Here is a 12,380-nt window from a genome sequence, read left to right on the forward strand (position 1 = left end):
CTGTGTGTGTGTGTGTATATATATATATATATATATATATATACCGTATATACACCTATGTATATATTTATATACATATACACATAGCATATTAAACATGCATATATATATATATATACATACACACATACAGTACACGTATATCTACGCATGTATATATATTATATGTGTGTGTGTTTATATGTATGTATGTATATACATATTTATATATGTATGCACAAATTGCACATGGATATATATGTACTATGATTAAAATAACGTAAACCTTTATTAAGCACTTACAAGTGCCACCAGGAAGAAAGCAGGCTGCAGAGGATGCTAGACAGCCATTAATAATACTCGTGCAGCAAAAAAAAAAAAAAATTTTTTTTTTTGGGTGGAGGGGGGTTTCTGGGTGCTCAGAACCCCCCCCCCCCCCCCCCCCCTGGGTGCGCCACTGCGTCCCCTCGCATGTCAGTGTGGATGATCGTAGCTGTGCTAAATTTAGCACAGCTACAATCAACTTGGAATGACCCCCATTGTGCCTTATAACCAATGCAGGGAAAGGACACTGATGAGTCCATTTAAATGTATGTATCTCTGATTTATTTTCCCCACCAAGAATATAACAGCTGCATAATCGGTTAAGATGCAATTAGGGAGATTGATGGACTGACTATTCAGGGAGATTGCTACTATTTCAGGGAGTCTCCTGCAGAATATGGGAGGGTAGGAAATTATGTTTTAACATGACATGATAGATTGCAAGCTTGCGAGCAGGGCCTTCCTACCGCTATGACTGTTTGTTATTAACCAGTTTTGTTTTATCGTTGTTGTTTCTAATTGTAAAGTGCAATGGAATTTGCTGTGCTATATAAATAACTGTTATTAAATAAATGGCAGGAGCTGATTGATTTGTACTATCATTCTCCAAGCTTTGATACATTTCCCCCAAAGTTTCTAGTTGTTTTGGTCACTCCTGGTCAGCTGCACTTACACTCATGCAGCCTATGGCCAGCTCTAAACCTCAGCAGTACTGTAGCAGTGACAGAGAGGGAGGGACTATGAGCCTCAGTGTAGAAAAGGTCTCATGTTACCAGAAAACAACACACCACTGAATGCTGGGAGAGAAAGTGTATCCCCTTCCCTACAGTCCCAAATCAGTCCTACGGAGATCAGCTCTGCGAGGCTGTGCAGCAAGACTTCCACGTTCTGTCTCAACTACATACAGTACGTAATACAGCTTTGTTACCGGTGTTCATTCTTCTACTACCATTCTGCCTCATTCTCACTGACACATTATGTGCTGCAGTATGGAGTCATATGCACTAGCTAATGTGTAATGAATCTGGGGTTCTTCTAAATGTTTATTTCTCTGACGTCCTAGTGGATGCTGGGAACTCCGTAAGGACCATGGGGAATAGACGGCTCCGCAGGAGACTGGGCACATCTAAAGAAAGATTTAGGACTATCTGGTGTGCACTGGCTCCTCCCCTATGACCCTCCTCCAAGCCTCAGTTAGATTTCTGTGCCCGGCCGAGCTGGATGCACACTAGGGGCTCTCCTGAGCTCCTAGAAAGAAAGTATAGTTTAGGTTTTTTATTTTACAGTGAGACCTGCTGGCAACAGGCTCACTGCACCGAGGGACTAAGGGGAGAAGAAGCGAACCTACCTAAGTGGTGGCAGCTTGGGCTTCTTAGGCTACTGGACACCATTAGCTCCAGAGGGATCGAACACAGGACCTGACCTCGTCGTCCGTTCCCGGAGCCGCGCCGCCGTCCCCCTTACAGAGCCATAAGCAAGAAGGTCCGGAAAATCGGTGGCTGAAGACTTCTGTCTTCTCCAAGGTAGCGCACAGCACTGCAGCTGTGTGCCATTGCTCCTCATGCACACCACACACTGCGGTCACTGATGGGTGCAGGGCGCTGGGGGGGGGCGCCCTGAGCAGCAATAAATAGCACCTTGGCTGGCAAACTGACACCATATATAGCCCCAGGGGCTATATAGGTGTATATTAACCCCTGCCAGAATTATTAAAATAGCGGGAGAAAGCCCGCCGAAAAAGGGGCGGAGCCATCTCCCTCAGCACACTGGCGCCATTTTCCCTCACAGCTCAGCTGGAAGGATCGCTCCCTGGCTCTCCCCTGCAGTCCTGCACTACAGAAAGGGTTAAAAAGAGAGGGGGGCACAAAAATTAGGCGCAGTATATTATAATAATGCAGCTATAAGGGAAAACACTCTCTATAGGTGATATCCCTGTGATATATAGCGCTCTGGTGTGTGCTGGCATACTCTCCCTCTGTCTCCCCAAAGGGCTTTGTGGGGTCCTGTCCTCTGTCAGAGCATTCCCTGTGTGTATGCTGTGTGTCGGTACTGCTGTGTCGACATGTATGATGAGGAAAATGATGTGGAGGCGGAGCAAATGCCTGTGAATGTGATGTCACCCCCTGCGGGGTCGACACCTGTGTGGATGGACTTATGGAAGGTGTCAACTCCTTACTCAAAAGGTTTGACGACATAGGACAGCCGGCTACTCAGCTTGTGCCTGTTCCAGCGTCTCAAATGTCATCAGGGGCTTTAAAACGCCCGCTACCTCAGGTGACAGACACAGATGTCGACACGGATACCGAATCCAGTGTCGACGACGATGAGACTAGTGTACCCTCCAATAGGTCCACCCGTTACATGATTGAGGCAATGAAAAATGTATTACACATTTCTGATAATACCCCAGGTACCACAAAAAAGGGTATTATGTTTGGTGAGAAAAAACTACCTGTAGTTTTTCCTGCATCTGAGAAATTAATATGAGGTGTGTGAGGAAGCGTGGACTTCCCCCGATAAGAAATTGATAATTTCTAAGCAGCGTACCCTTTTCCGCCAGAGGATAGGTCACGTTGGGAAATACCCCCTAGGGTAGATAAAGCGCTGACACGCTTATTAAAAAAGGTGGCACTACCGTCTCCGGATACGGCCGCCCTAAAGGAACCTGCTGATAGAAAGCAGGAAACTACCCTTAAAGCTATATACACACACACGGGCATTATATTGAGACCAGCTATTGCCTCGGCATGGAGGTGCAGTGCGGAAGCTGCGTGGTCAGATTCCCTGTCGGAACTATGGATAGGGACAATATTTTGCTGACAATAGAGCATATAAAAGACGCTGTCTTATACATGCGTGATGCACAGAGGGATATTTGCCGGCTGGCATCACAAATAAGCGCTATGTAAAAGCGATGCCGATTCAAAACGGCACATGGAAGTTTTGCCCTATAAGGGGGTGGAACTGTTTGGGGATGGTCTTTCAGACCTCGTTTCCACAGCTACTGCTGGGAAATCAAACTGGTTGCCACAAGCTACCCCACAGCAAAAGAAAGCACTGTATTGTCAGGTACAGTCCTTTCGGCCCCAGAAAAGCAAGAGGGCTGGATTCTCATCTTTTCTGCCAAAAGGAAAAGGTAGAGGGAAAAAGCTGCAGCACACAGCTAGTTCCCAAGAGCAGAAGTCCTCCCCTGCGTCCGGTAAGTCCAGAGCATGACGCTGGGACTGCTCAGGCGGACCCGGGTACGGTGGGGGCCCGTCTCAAAAATTTCAGCGCACAGTGGGCTCTCTCACAGGCGGATCCCGGGGTTCTTCAAACAGTATCTCAGGGGTACAGGCTGGAATTCGAGACGTCTCCCCCCCCCCCCCCCCCGCCGTTTCCTAAAATCTGCCTTACCGGCAACTCCCTCTGCCAGGGAGGCAGTGTGGTGGTTATCTAAAAACTGTATTCACTGCAAGTGATTGTCAAGGTACCCCTCCTTCAACAAGGAAAGGGTTACTATTCCACAATGTTTGTGGTACCGAAACCGGAAGGTTCGGTGAGACCCATATTAAATTTAAAATCCTTGAACACATATACCAAAAGATTCAAGTTCAAGATGGAATCGCTCAGGGCGGTTATTGCGAACCTGGACGAGGGGGATTACAGGGTCTCTCTGGACATCAAGGATGCTTACCTGCATGTCCCCATTTACCCTCCTCACCAGGAGTACCTCAGGTTTGTGGTACAGGACTGTCACTATCAGTTCCAGACGCTGCCGTTTGGGTTATCCATGGCACCGAGGGTCTTTACCAAGGTAATGGCCGACATGATGATACTCCTTCGCAAGAAGGGAGTTTTTAATTATCCCGTACTTGGACGATCTCCTGATAAAGGCGAGGTCCAAGGAACAGTTGGTAGTGGGGGTAGCACTTTCTCGGGAAGTGCTGCAACAGCACGGCTGGATTCTCAATATTCCAAAGTCACAGCTGGTCCCGACGACACGTCTTCTGTTCCTGGGAATGATTCTGGACACAGACCAGAAAAAAGTGTTTCTTCCAGTGGAAAAAGCCGAGGAGTTGTCATCTCTAGTCAGAGACCTCCTAAAACCGGGACAGGTGTCGGTACATCAATGCACACGAGTCCTGGGAAAAATGGTAGCTTCGTACGTAGCAATTCCATTCGGAAGGTTCCACGCAAGGACTTTCTGGTGGGACCTGTTGGACAAATGGTCCGGGTCCCATCTCCAGATGCAACAGCGGATAACCCTGTCGGCAGGGACCAGGGTGTCGCTGCTGTGGTGGCTGCAGAGGGCTCATCTACTAGAGGGCCGCAGATTCGGAATACAGGACTGGGTCCTGGTGACCACGGATGCCAGCCTTCGGGGCTGGGGTGCAGTCACACAGGGAAGAAATTTCCAAGGACTGTGGTCAAATCAGGAGATTTCGCTTCACATAAATATTCTGGAGCTAAGGGCCATTTACAATGCCCTAAGCCAAGCAAGGCCCCTGCTTCAGAATCAGCCGGTACTGATCCAGTCAGACAACATCACGGCGGTCGCCCATGTAAACAGACAGGGCGGCACAAGAAGCAGGAGGGCAATGGCAGAAGCCACAAGGATTCTCCGATGGGCGGAAAATCATGTGTTAGCACTGACAGCAGTGTTCATTCCGGGAGTGGACAACTGGGAAGCAGACTTCCTCAGCAGGCACGACCTCCACCCGGGAGAATGGGGACTTCATCCAGAAGTCTTCCAAATGCTGGTAAACCGTTGGGAAAGACCACAGGTGGACATGATGGCGTCCCGCCTCAACAAAAAGCTAAAAAGATATTGCGCCAGGTCAAGGAACCCTCAGGCGATCGCTGTGGACGCTCTAGTAACACCGTGGGTGTACCAGTCGGTTTATGTGTTTCCTCCTCTGCCTCTCATTCCCAAGGTACTGAGAATATTACGAAGGCGAGGAGTGAAAACTATACTCGTGGTTCCGGATTGGCCAAGAAGAGCTTGGTACCCGGAACTTCAAGAGATGCTTTCAGAGGACCCTTGGCCTCTGCCGCTCAGACAAGACCTGCTGCAGCAGGGGCCCTGTCTGTTCCAAGACTTACCGCGGCTACGTTTGACGGCATGGCGGTTGAACACCGGATCCTGAAGGAAAAGGGCATTCCGGAGGAAGTCATCCCTACCCTGATCAAAGCCAGGAAGGATGTCACCGCAAAACATTATCACCGCATTTGGCGGAAATATGTTGCTTGGTGTGAGGCCAGGAAGGCCCCAACGGAGGAATTTCAGCTGGGTCGATTCCTGCATTTCCTGCAAGCAGGGGTGACGTTGGGCCTCAAATTGGGGTCCATTAAGGTCCAGATTTCGGCCCTGTCGATTTTCTTCCAGAAAGAACTGGCTTCACTGCCTGAAGTTCAGACTTTTGTCAAAGGAGTTCTGCATATTAAGCCTCCTTCTGTGCCCCCAGTGGCACCTTGGGATCTCAATGTGGTTTTGGAGTTCCTGAAATCACATTGGTTCGAACCACTTAAGACTGTGGATTTTAAATATCTCACGTGGAAAGTGGTGATGCTGTTGGCCCTGGCTTCGGCCAGGCGTGTGTCAGAATTGGCGGCTTTGTCCTAAAAAGCCCTTATTTGATTTTCCATATGGATAGGGCAGAGTTGAGGACTCGTCCTCAGTTTCTCCCGAAGGTGGTATCAGCATTTCACTTGAACCAGCCTATTGTGGTGCCTGCGGCTACTAGGGACTTGGAGGATTCCAAGTTACTGGACGTAGTCAGGGCCCTGAAAATTTATGTTTCCAGGACGGCTGGAGTCAGGAAAACTGACTCGCTGTTTATCCTGTATGCACCCAACAAACTGGGTGCTCCTGCTTCTAAGCAGACTATCGCGCGCTGGATTTGTAGCACTATTCAACTGGCGCATTCTGCGGTGGGACTACCGCAGCCTAAATCTGTAAAAGCCCATTCCACAAGGAAGGTGGGCTCATCTTGGGCGGCTGCCCGAGGGGTCTCGGCTTTACAACTTTGCCGAGCTGCTACTTGGTCAGGGGCAAACACGTTTGCAAAATTCTATAAATTTGATACCCTGGCTGAGGAGGACCTGGAGTTCTCTCATTCGGTGCTGCAGAGTCATCCACACTCTCCCGCCCGTTTGGGAGCTTTGGTATAATCCCCATGGTCCTTACGGAGTTCCCAGCATCCACTAGGACGTCAGAGAAAATAAGAATTTACTCACCGGTAATTCTATTTCTCGTAGTCCGTAGTGGATGCTGGGCGCTCATCCCAAGTGCGGATTGTCTGCAATACTTGTAAATAGTTATTGTTACACAAATCGGGTTGTTATTGCGAGCCATCTGTTCAGAGGCTCCTTTTGTTATCATACTGTTAACCGGGGTTCCTATCACGAGTTATACGGTGTGATTGGTGTGGCTGGTATGAGTCTTACCCGGGATTCAAAATCCTTCCTTTTTGTGTCAGCTCTTCCGGGCACAGTGTCCTTACTGAGGCTTGGAGGAGGGTCATAGGGGGAGGAGCCAGTGCACACCAGATAGTCCTAAATCTTTCTTTAGATGTGCCCAGTCTCCTGCGGAGCCGTCTATTCCCCATGGTCCTTACGGAGTTCCCAGCATCCACTACGGACTACGAGAAATAGAATTACCGGTGAGTAAATTCTTATTTTTACATTGTCCTTGCTGTAAGTCACATACCAGCAAGCTGGTGGCTGCTGCGAGCCTGGTATGGAAAGTTGTATACAGTGTATTTGCTCTAAGTGTCCTAATCTGTGAACCTTGAGCATGTAGCAGCAGACAGCAAGCTTGTGTGTGCCTTACATCAAGGACAATGTAGAGCAAACATTAAGAAGAAAAAGTACAGGACATAATGATTGCTTTTTAGTACATGAAGTAGTTTCAGTGGTAGATAGACATATAACCATACGGATAACTGTCACTAATAGTCCCAATGTATTGTATCCCTAGGCTCCCCATACTACCCCTTTAATGTGGGACACATGATTTACACAGATTCTGTGGCTGCCTAAATTCAAGTCTGCATTTCACCTGGTTATAATCATCCACAGAACCTGTGTAAATCATTGGTGCCCCTATGTATCCCTAGAATAACTGGCTTTTTCTTGTACAGCAAATGTAAACACAATACCAAGCAAGTGCCATAACCAGGGGTGTGCAAGGCGCGCCAGTAAGGCCGCACAGAGTGCAGAGCCCCATGGGTGGCACTGCTGCTCACCCAAGGCCCCTTTGTCTGGTTAGCAGCCGGAAATACGTCCTATGGATGCTCTAGAGGTGCACACTGCAGCTCTTACATCCCCTGAGGATGCTCTGGTGAGTGCTGTAATCCCAGGCACGGCTGGCCCTGCTTCCTCCACGACGCCATGCACAGGGGCAAGGCTGGCACAGGACACAGAAAAGCCTGTTATGGTACTGGCCAAACCTCTGTATGGTTGTGAATATTGTAAGATGCCATATTTTTTATTGGGATCATTCAGCATCCCACTGGTAGGGATGCCGGCAGTCATGTGACCGACACCGGAATTCCGACACACTCAGGAGACCGGCGCTGAAACACCAACAGCCAACATCCCAAAGGTGAGTATCGGGGTGCAGGTTAGGGCTCAGGAGGGGGTGGGTTAGGCACTAGAAGGTGGTTAGCCATAGCTGCCACCCCTGGAGGGTTAGGATAGGGAGGGGTAGAAATAACCCATTCCCCAGTCAGGATCTTAATTTTGGGATGCCGGTGTCAGTCATATGACCACCAGCATCCCGACCGCCGGTATTAAATACCGAACCCTATTTATTAGCCCAGATAGTGGCTCTGCCTCTTGGCAGAATGGAAATTTAAAGTCCTTTAGAGGCTACCATTGTTCTATATCTTTTTCTGTTTTTACACTGAGCTGATGGCAAGTTAAATGCATGTTTCAGTAATGTACCAAATTCATAATGCCTACTTTGAGACTCAGCCCTCAGGACTATCACTTTCCTTGATATGATATCAGCCTCCTAACATTAGTGTTTATCAGAGAATGCTGCTTTAGCCTCTGCACAGTGGGGGTCATTCCGAGTTGATCGTAGCTGTGCTAAATTTAGCACAGCTACGATTGTAAACTCAGACATGCGGGGGGACGCCCAGCATGTCAGTGTTGGCCCCCCCATCCCGCACAAATACAAAAGCATCGCATAGAGGCGATGCCTTTGTATCTGTGGAGTAACTCCCGGCCAGCGCAGCTCCTGCGGCTGGCCGGGAGTTGTGTGTCGCTGCTGCTGGCCGCAGCGGCTGCGTGAGCCGTCACGCAGCTGCCTCGCCATGCCCCCCCAACGGTCCGGCCACGCCTGCGTTGGCCGGACCGCGCCTACTAAACAGTGGCTTAATGCCGCCGTTCAGCCCCCTCCCACCCAGCGACCGGCGCATGCGCAGTTCCGACCCGAACGCTGCGCTGCTACAAACTGCAGCGAGCAATCGGGTCAGAATGACCCCAGTGTCGTGGTTCATTTTGTTGGAATGTGAGCAGGGCTGCATTAAAGGAGGGTTAATGGTCCCGTTCCCCGCCACCGTTAACCTCTTGAAGGGTTAATGGTCCCGTTCCCTGCCACTGACAGGACAATGAGCTCCTGAGGGAACTATTCGCAAGCCCCACCACGGCGAGCGTACATTTCCGCGGCACGTCGCCACCCCTAACAGAGCCAGAAGAATGAAGATTGTTGAGTACTGAGCCGGCGTCCCGGGTAGCGGGGCGCCGGCCATTATGGCGGCACGAGAGTACGGAGACGCACAGCTTCTAAATGGGCGGAATGCGTCTCCAGACACAGTGTACAACTGCGTCTCAGTACACTGTGCACAGTACCCAAACTGGCAAACACAGCCTTAAAATGGTTCTGCTCCATTTTAAGCACAAAAATTACCTCACCCACTATAAAAAAAAAAAAGCAGGAAGAGCGCGCGCCATTGAAGGGGCGGGGCTTCACTATGAGAGGATCCAGCAGCTCACCAGCGCCATTTTCCCTCTGCAGTGGACACAGACGCTGACTGACAGGGACGTGCAGCTCCTCCAGTGTTGCTCCAGATTACCTCAGCGGTACCAGGGGGTTATACAGGGGAGGAGCGACTGTTAGTGTACTAAGGGGTCTATTTACTAAGCCTTGGACGGAGGTAATGTGGACGGAGATAAAGTACCAGCCAATCTGCTCCTAACTTCCATGTCACAGGCTGGGTTTGAAAAATGACAGTTAGGAGCTGATTGGCTGGTACTGTACCTCCATAAACTTTATCTGCAGCCAAGGCTTAGTAAATAGACCCCTTATTCCCCTATCAGGGTACTTAGTCTGCGACCCGGCTAAGCTTGGCATTAGTGGTAAGGGCGCAGTGGGGGCTGGCTCCAAACAACTCTGTGTCTCCCTGTAGGGCTCTTTGTGGGTTACTTGTGCTTAACCTTGTGTGTGTGTGTGTGTGTGTGTGTGTGTGTGTGTGTGTGTGTGTGTGTGTGTGTGTGTGTGTGTGTGTGTGTGTGTGTGCTGTCACATTTACATTATGTCAGGCAAAGAGTGTGTTTCTTGTACAGCTGAGTGTTCCTCTTCACCAGGGGGCTCACTACTGGGTACTCAGGGTTCACAGAATAGCGGGGCTGAATCGGAGTGGGTTGATTCTCTTAAAGGAATGATCTCCACTCTTTCTACAAAATTGTCCCGCAATGAGAGAGAGACGCAATACTTAAAACAGACTGTGGATGAGTTGATGAACAGAGACTCAGTCCCCAAAACAGCGTCGCAATCCCCTCCCATTTGTCTGCATAAGCGTTCTCTGGCCCATATCCTGCAGTCTGACTCTGATGATGACAGGTCAGACATGGAGGAGGGTGAGGTGGATTTGGAGGGGAGGATGCGGCTCTGTCACAGGGAATAGAGGCTCTTATAGAGGCTATCAGAGATGTTCTGCATATTCCTGATAAAGTGTCAGAGGAGTGTGAGGAATCTTATTTTAATGTAAAAAAGAAGTCCTCAGTCACTTTTCCTGCGTCAAAGGAATTGAATAACCTGTGTGAAGAACCGTGGGTTAATCCTGATAAAAAATGTCAGATTCCTAAAAGGTTGCTCTCATCTTTTCCTTTTCCTCTGGAGAATAGGAAAAAATTGGAAAATCCACTGATAGTGGACGCATCAGTCTCTAGGTTGTCACATAAAATTGTATTGCCTGTTCCTGGTGCAGCCTCCCTGAAAGACACGGCTGATCGTAAAATTGAGACTACACTCAAATCATTGTACACAGCTGCTGGGGTGGCCCAAAGACCCACTATTGCATGTGCGTGGATCACAAAAGCCATTGCGAAATGGTCAGGTAACCTAATTGAGGGGTTAGATTCCTTGTCTGGGGGGGGGGGGGGGGGTGTTGTTTTACTCCTGCAGCATATACAGGACTCTGCAAACTTTATGGTGGAAGCCATAAAAGAAATAGGCTTACTTCATGCACGCACCACTGCTATGGTAGTTTTGGCACGCAGGAGCTTGTGGCTACGCCAGAGGACTGCTGACGCGGACTCCAGGAGAAGGCGTGTAAGGCCTACCATTCACAGGAGATGCCTTATTTGGAGATGAACTAAACAAATGGATATCCACAGCTACTGTGGGTAGGTCTACGTATATTCCTTCCGCAGCCCCCCCAACCAAGAAGACTTATTCAGCTTCTAAGTTGCAATCCTTTCGGACAGCCAAGTTCAAGGGCAAATCCAGAGGTACTTCTATGGCCTCCAGCGGCGCAAGAGGTAAACCACGCAAACCAGCAACTGCCAGTGCTCGGGAACAGAGCTTGGGCTCTGCTTCTTCAAAGCCTTCAGCATGACGGTGTACCGCAGTACCTGGCTGTCAGGTGGGTGCCAGACTAAAATTCTTCAATCAGATCTGGTCAAATTCGTGCCAGGATCCGTGGGTCATAAATCTTATTTCCCAGGGCTACAGACTGGAGTTCCAAGAGCTCCCACCTCACAGATTCTTCAAATCATGCTTACCAGTTTCACAAGAGGCAAGTATAACTTTACAGCATGCCATCCAAAAGCTGGTACAGACTCAAGTCATTATTCCAGTTCCACCTCATCTGCAAAACAAGGTGTAATGGGGGTCATTCCGAGTTGATTTAGCACAGCTACGATCGTGATCATAGACATGCGGGGGGACGCCCAGCACAGGGCTTTCCCACCCCGCATGTCACTGCCGCCCCCCCTCCCAAGTGCAAAAGCATCGCCCAGCGGCAATGCTTTTGCACTTTAGGAGTATATCCCGGCCAGCGCGGCTTTAGCGTGCTAGCCTGGAGCTACTCGTCGCTCCCCGGCCCGCAGCCCGCCCCCACGTGGTCCGGCCACGCCTGCGTTGGCCGGACCGCGCCCACGTAACGGCGGCCAAACGCCACTGTTCCGCCCCCCCCGACAGCGACTGTCTCTGCCTGTCAATCAGGCAGAGGCGATCGTAGCGGGCCGACGGCCGTCTGGCATGCGCCGGCGCATGCGCAGTTTCGACCTGATCGGCTGCTAAGCGAAAACGCACCGATCAGGTTGGAATGACCCCCATTATTCCTACTTGTTTGTAGTACCGAAATCGGATGGTTCGGTAAGACCAATTTTGAACCTCAAGTCGTTGAACCCGTACTTACGAGGGTTCAAATTCAAGATGGAGTCTCTGAGAGCGGTGATCTTAGGTCTGGCAGAAGGGGAATTCCTAGTGTCTCTGGATATCAAGGATGCGTACCTTCACATTCCGATTTGGCCGCCTAATCAGGCTTATCTACAGTTTGCACTGCAGGACTGTCACTACCAGTTCCAGGCCCATCCTCTCAGACTCTCATCTGTCGTGAGGAGGGTCCAATCTTGAATTACGAAACTCCTGCCCTCCAGGAGATTAGAGGATTGTAGCCACCACAGGAGGGAAATCCTGGCCTGAGGTGACTGCCGAATCACCCGGTGCATCTACAGATGTGATCCGGACCACTTCCTCAGGAGATCCAACTGAAATGTTCTGGCATGGAACCTCCCATATTGGATCCCCTCGTAGGAGGCGACCATCTTTCCCAACAATCTTATGCAAAGATGGATGAAGA

General features: G+C 49.8%; 1 protein-coding gene across 2 annotated transcripts in view; it reads left to right on the forward strand.

Moving 5' to 3' along the window:
• The first annotated feature begins 1,073 nt into the window (after positions 1-1,073).
• Positions 1,074-12,380, forward strand: part of ADHFE1 (alcohol dehydrogenase iron containing 1) — a 203,361-nt gene continuing 192,054 nt past the window's right edge. Inside the window, exon 1 of one of the 2 annotated variants that reach the window (XM_063923832.1) lies at positions 1,074-1,209. The gene's annotated coding sequence lies outside the window, so the exon portion shown is untranslated. The remainder of the gene's footprint in view (positions 1,210-12,380) is intronic. The other variant, XM_063923831.1, reaches the window with a different exon arrangement.

This window comes from Pseudophryne corroboree, chromosome 5, assembly GCF_028390025.1.
Source record: "Pseudophryne corroboree isolate aPseCor3 chromosome 5, aPseCor3.hap2, whole genome shotgun sequence".
NCBI lineage: Eukaryota > Metazoa > Chordata > Amphibia > Anura > Myobatrachidae > Pseudophryne > Pseudophryne corroboree.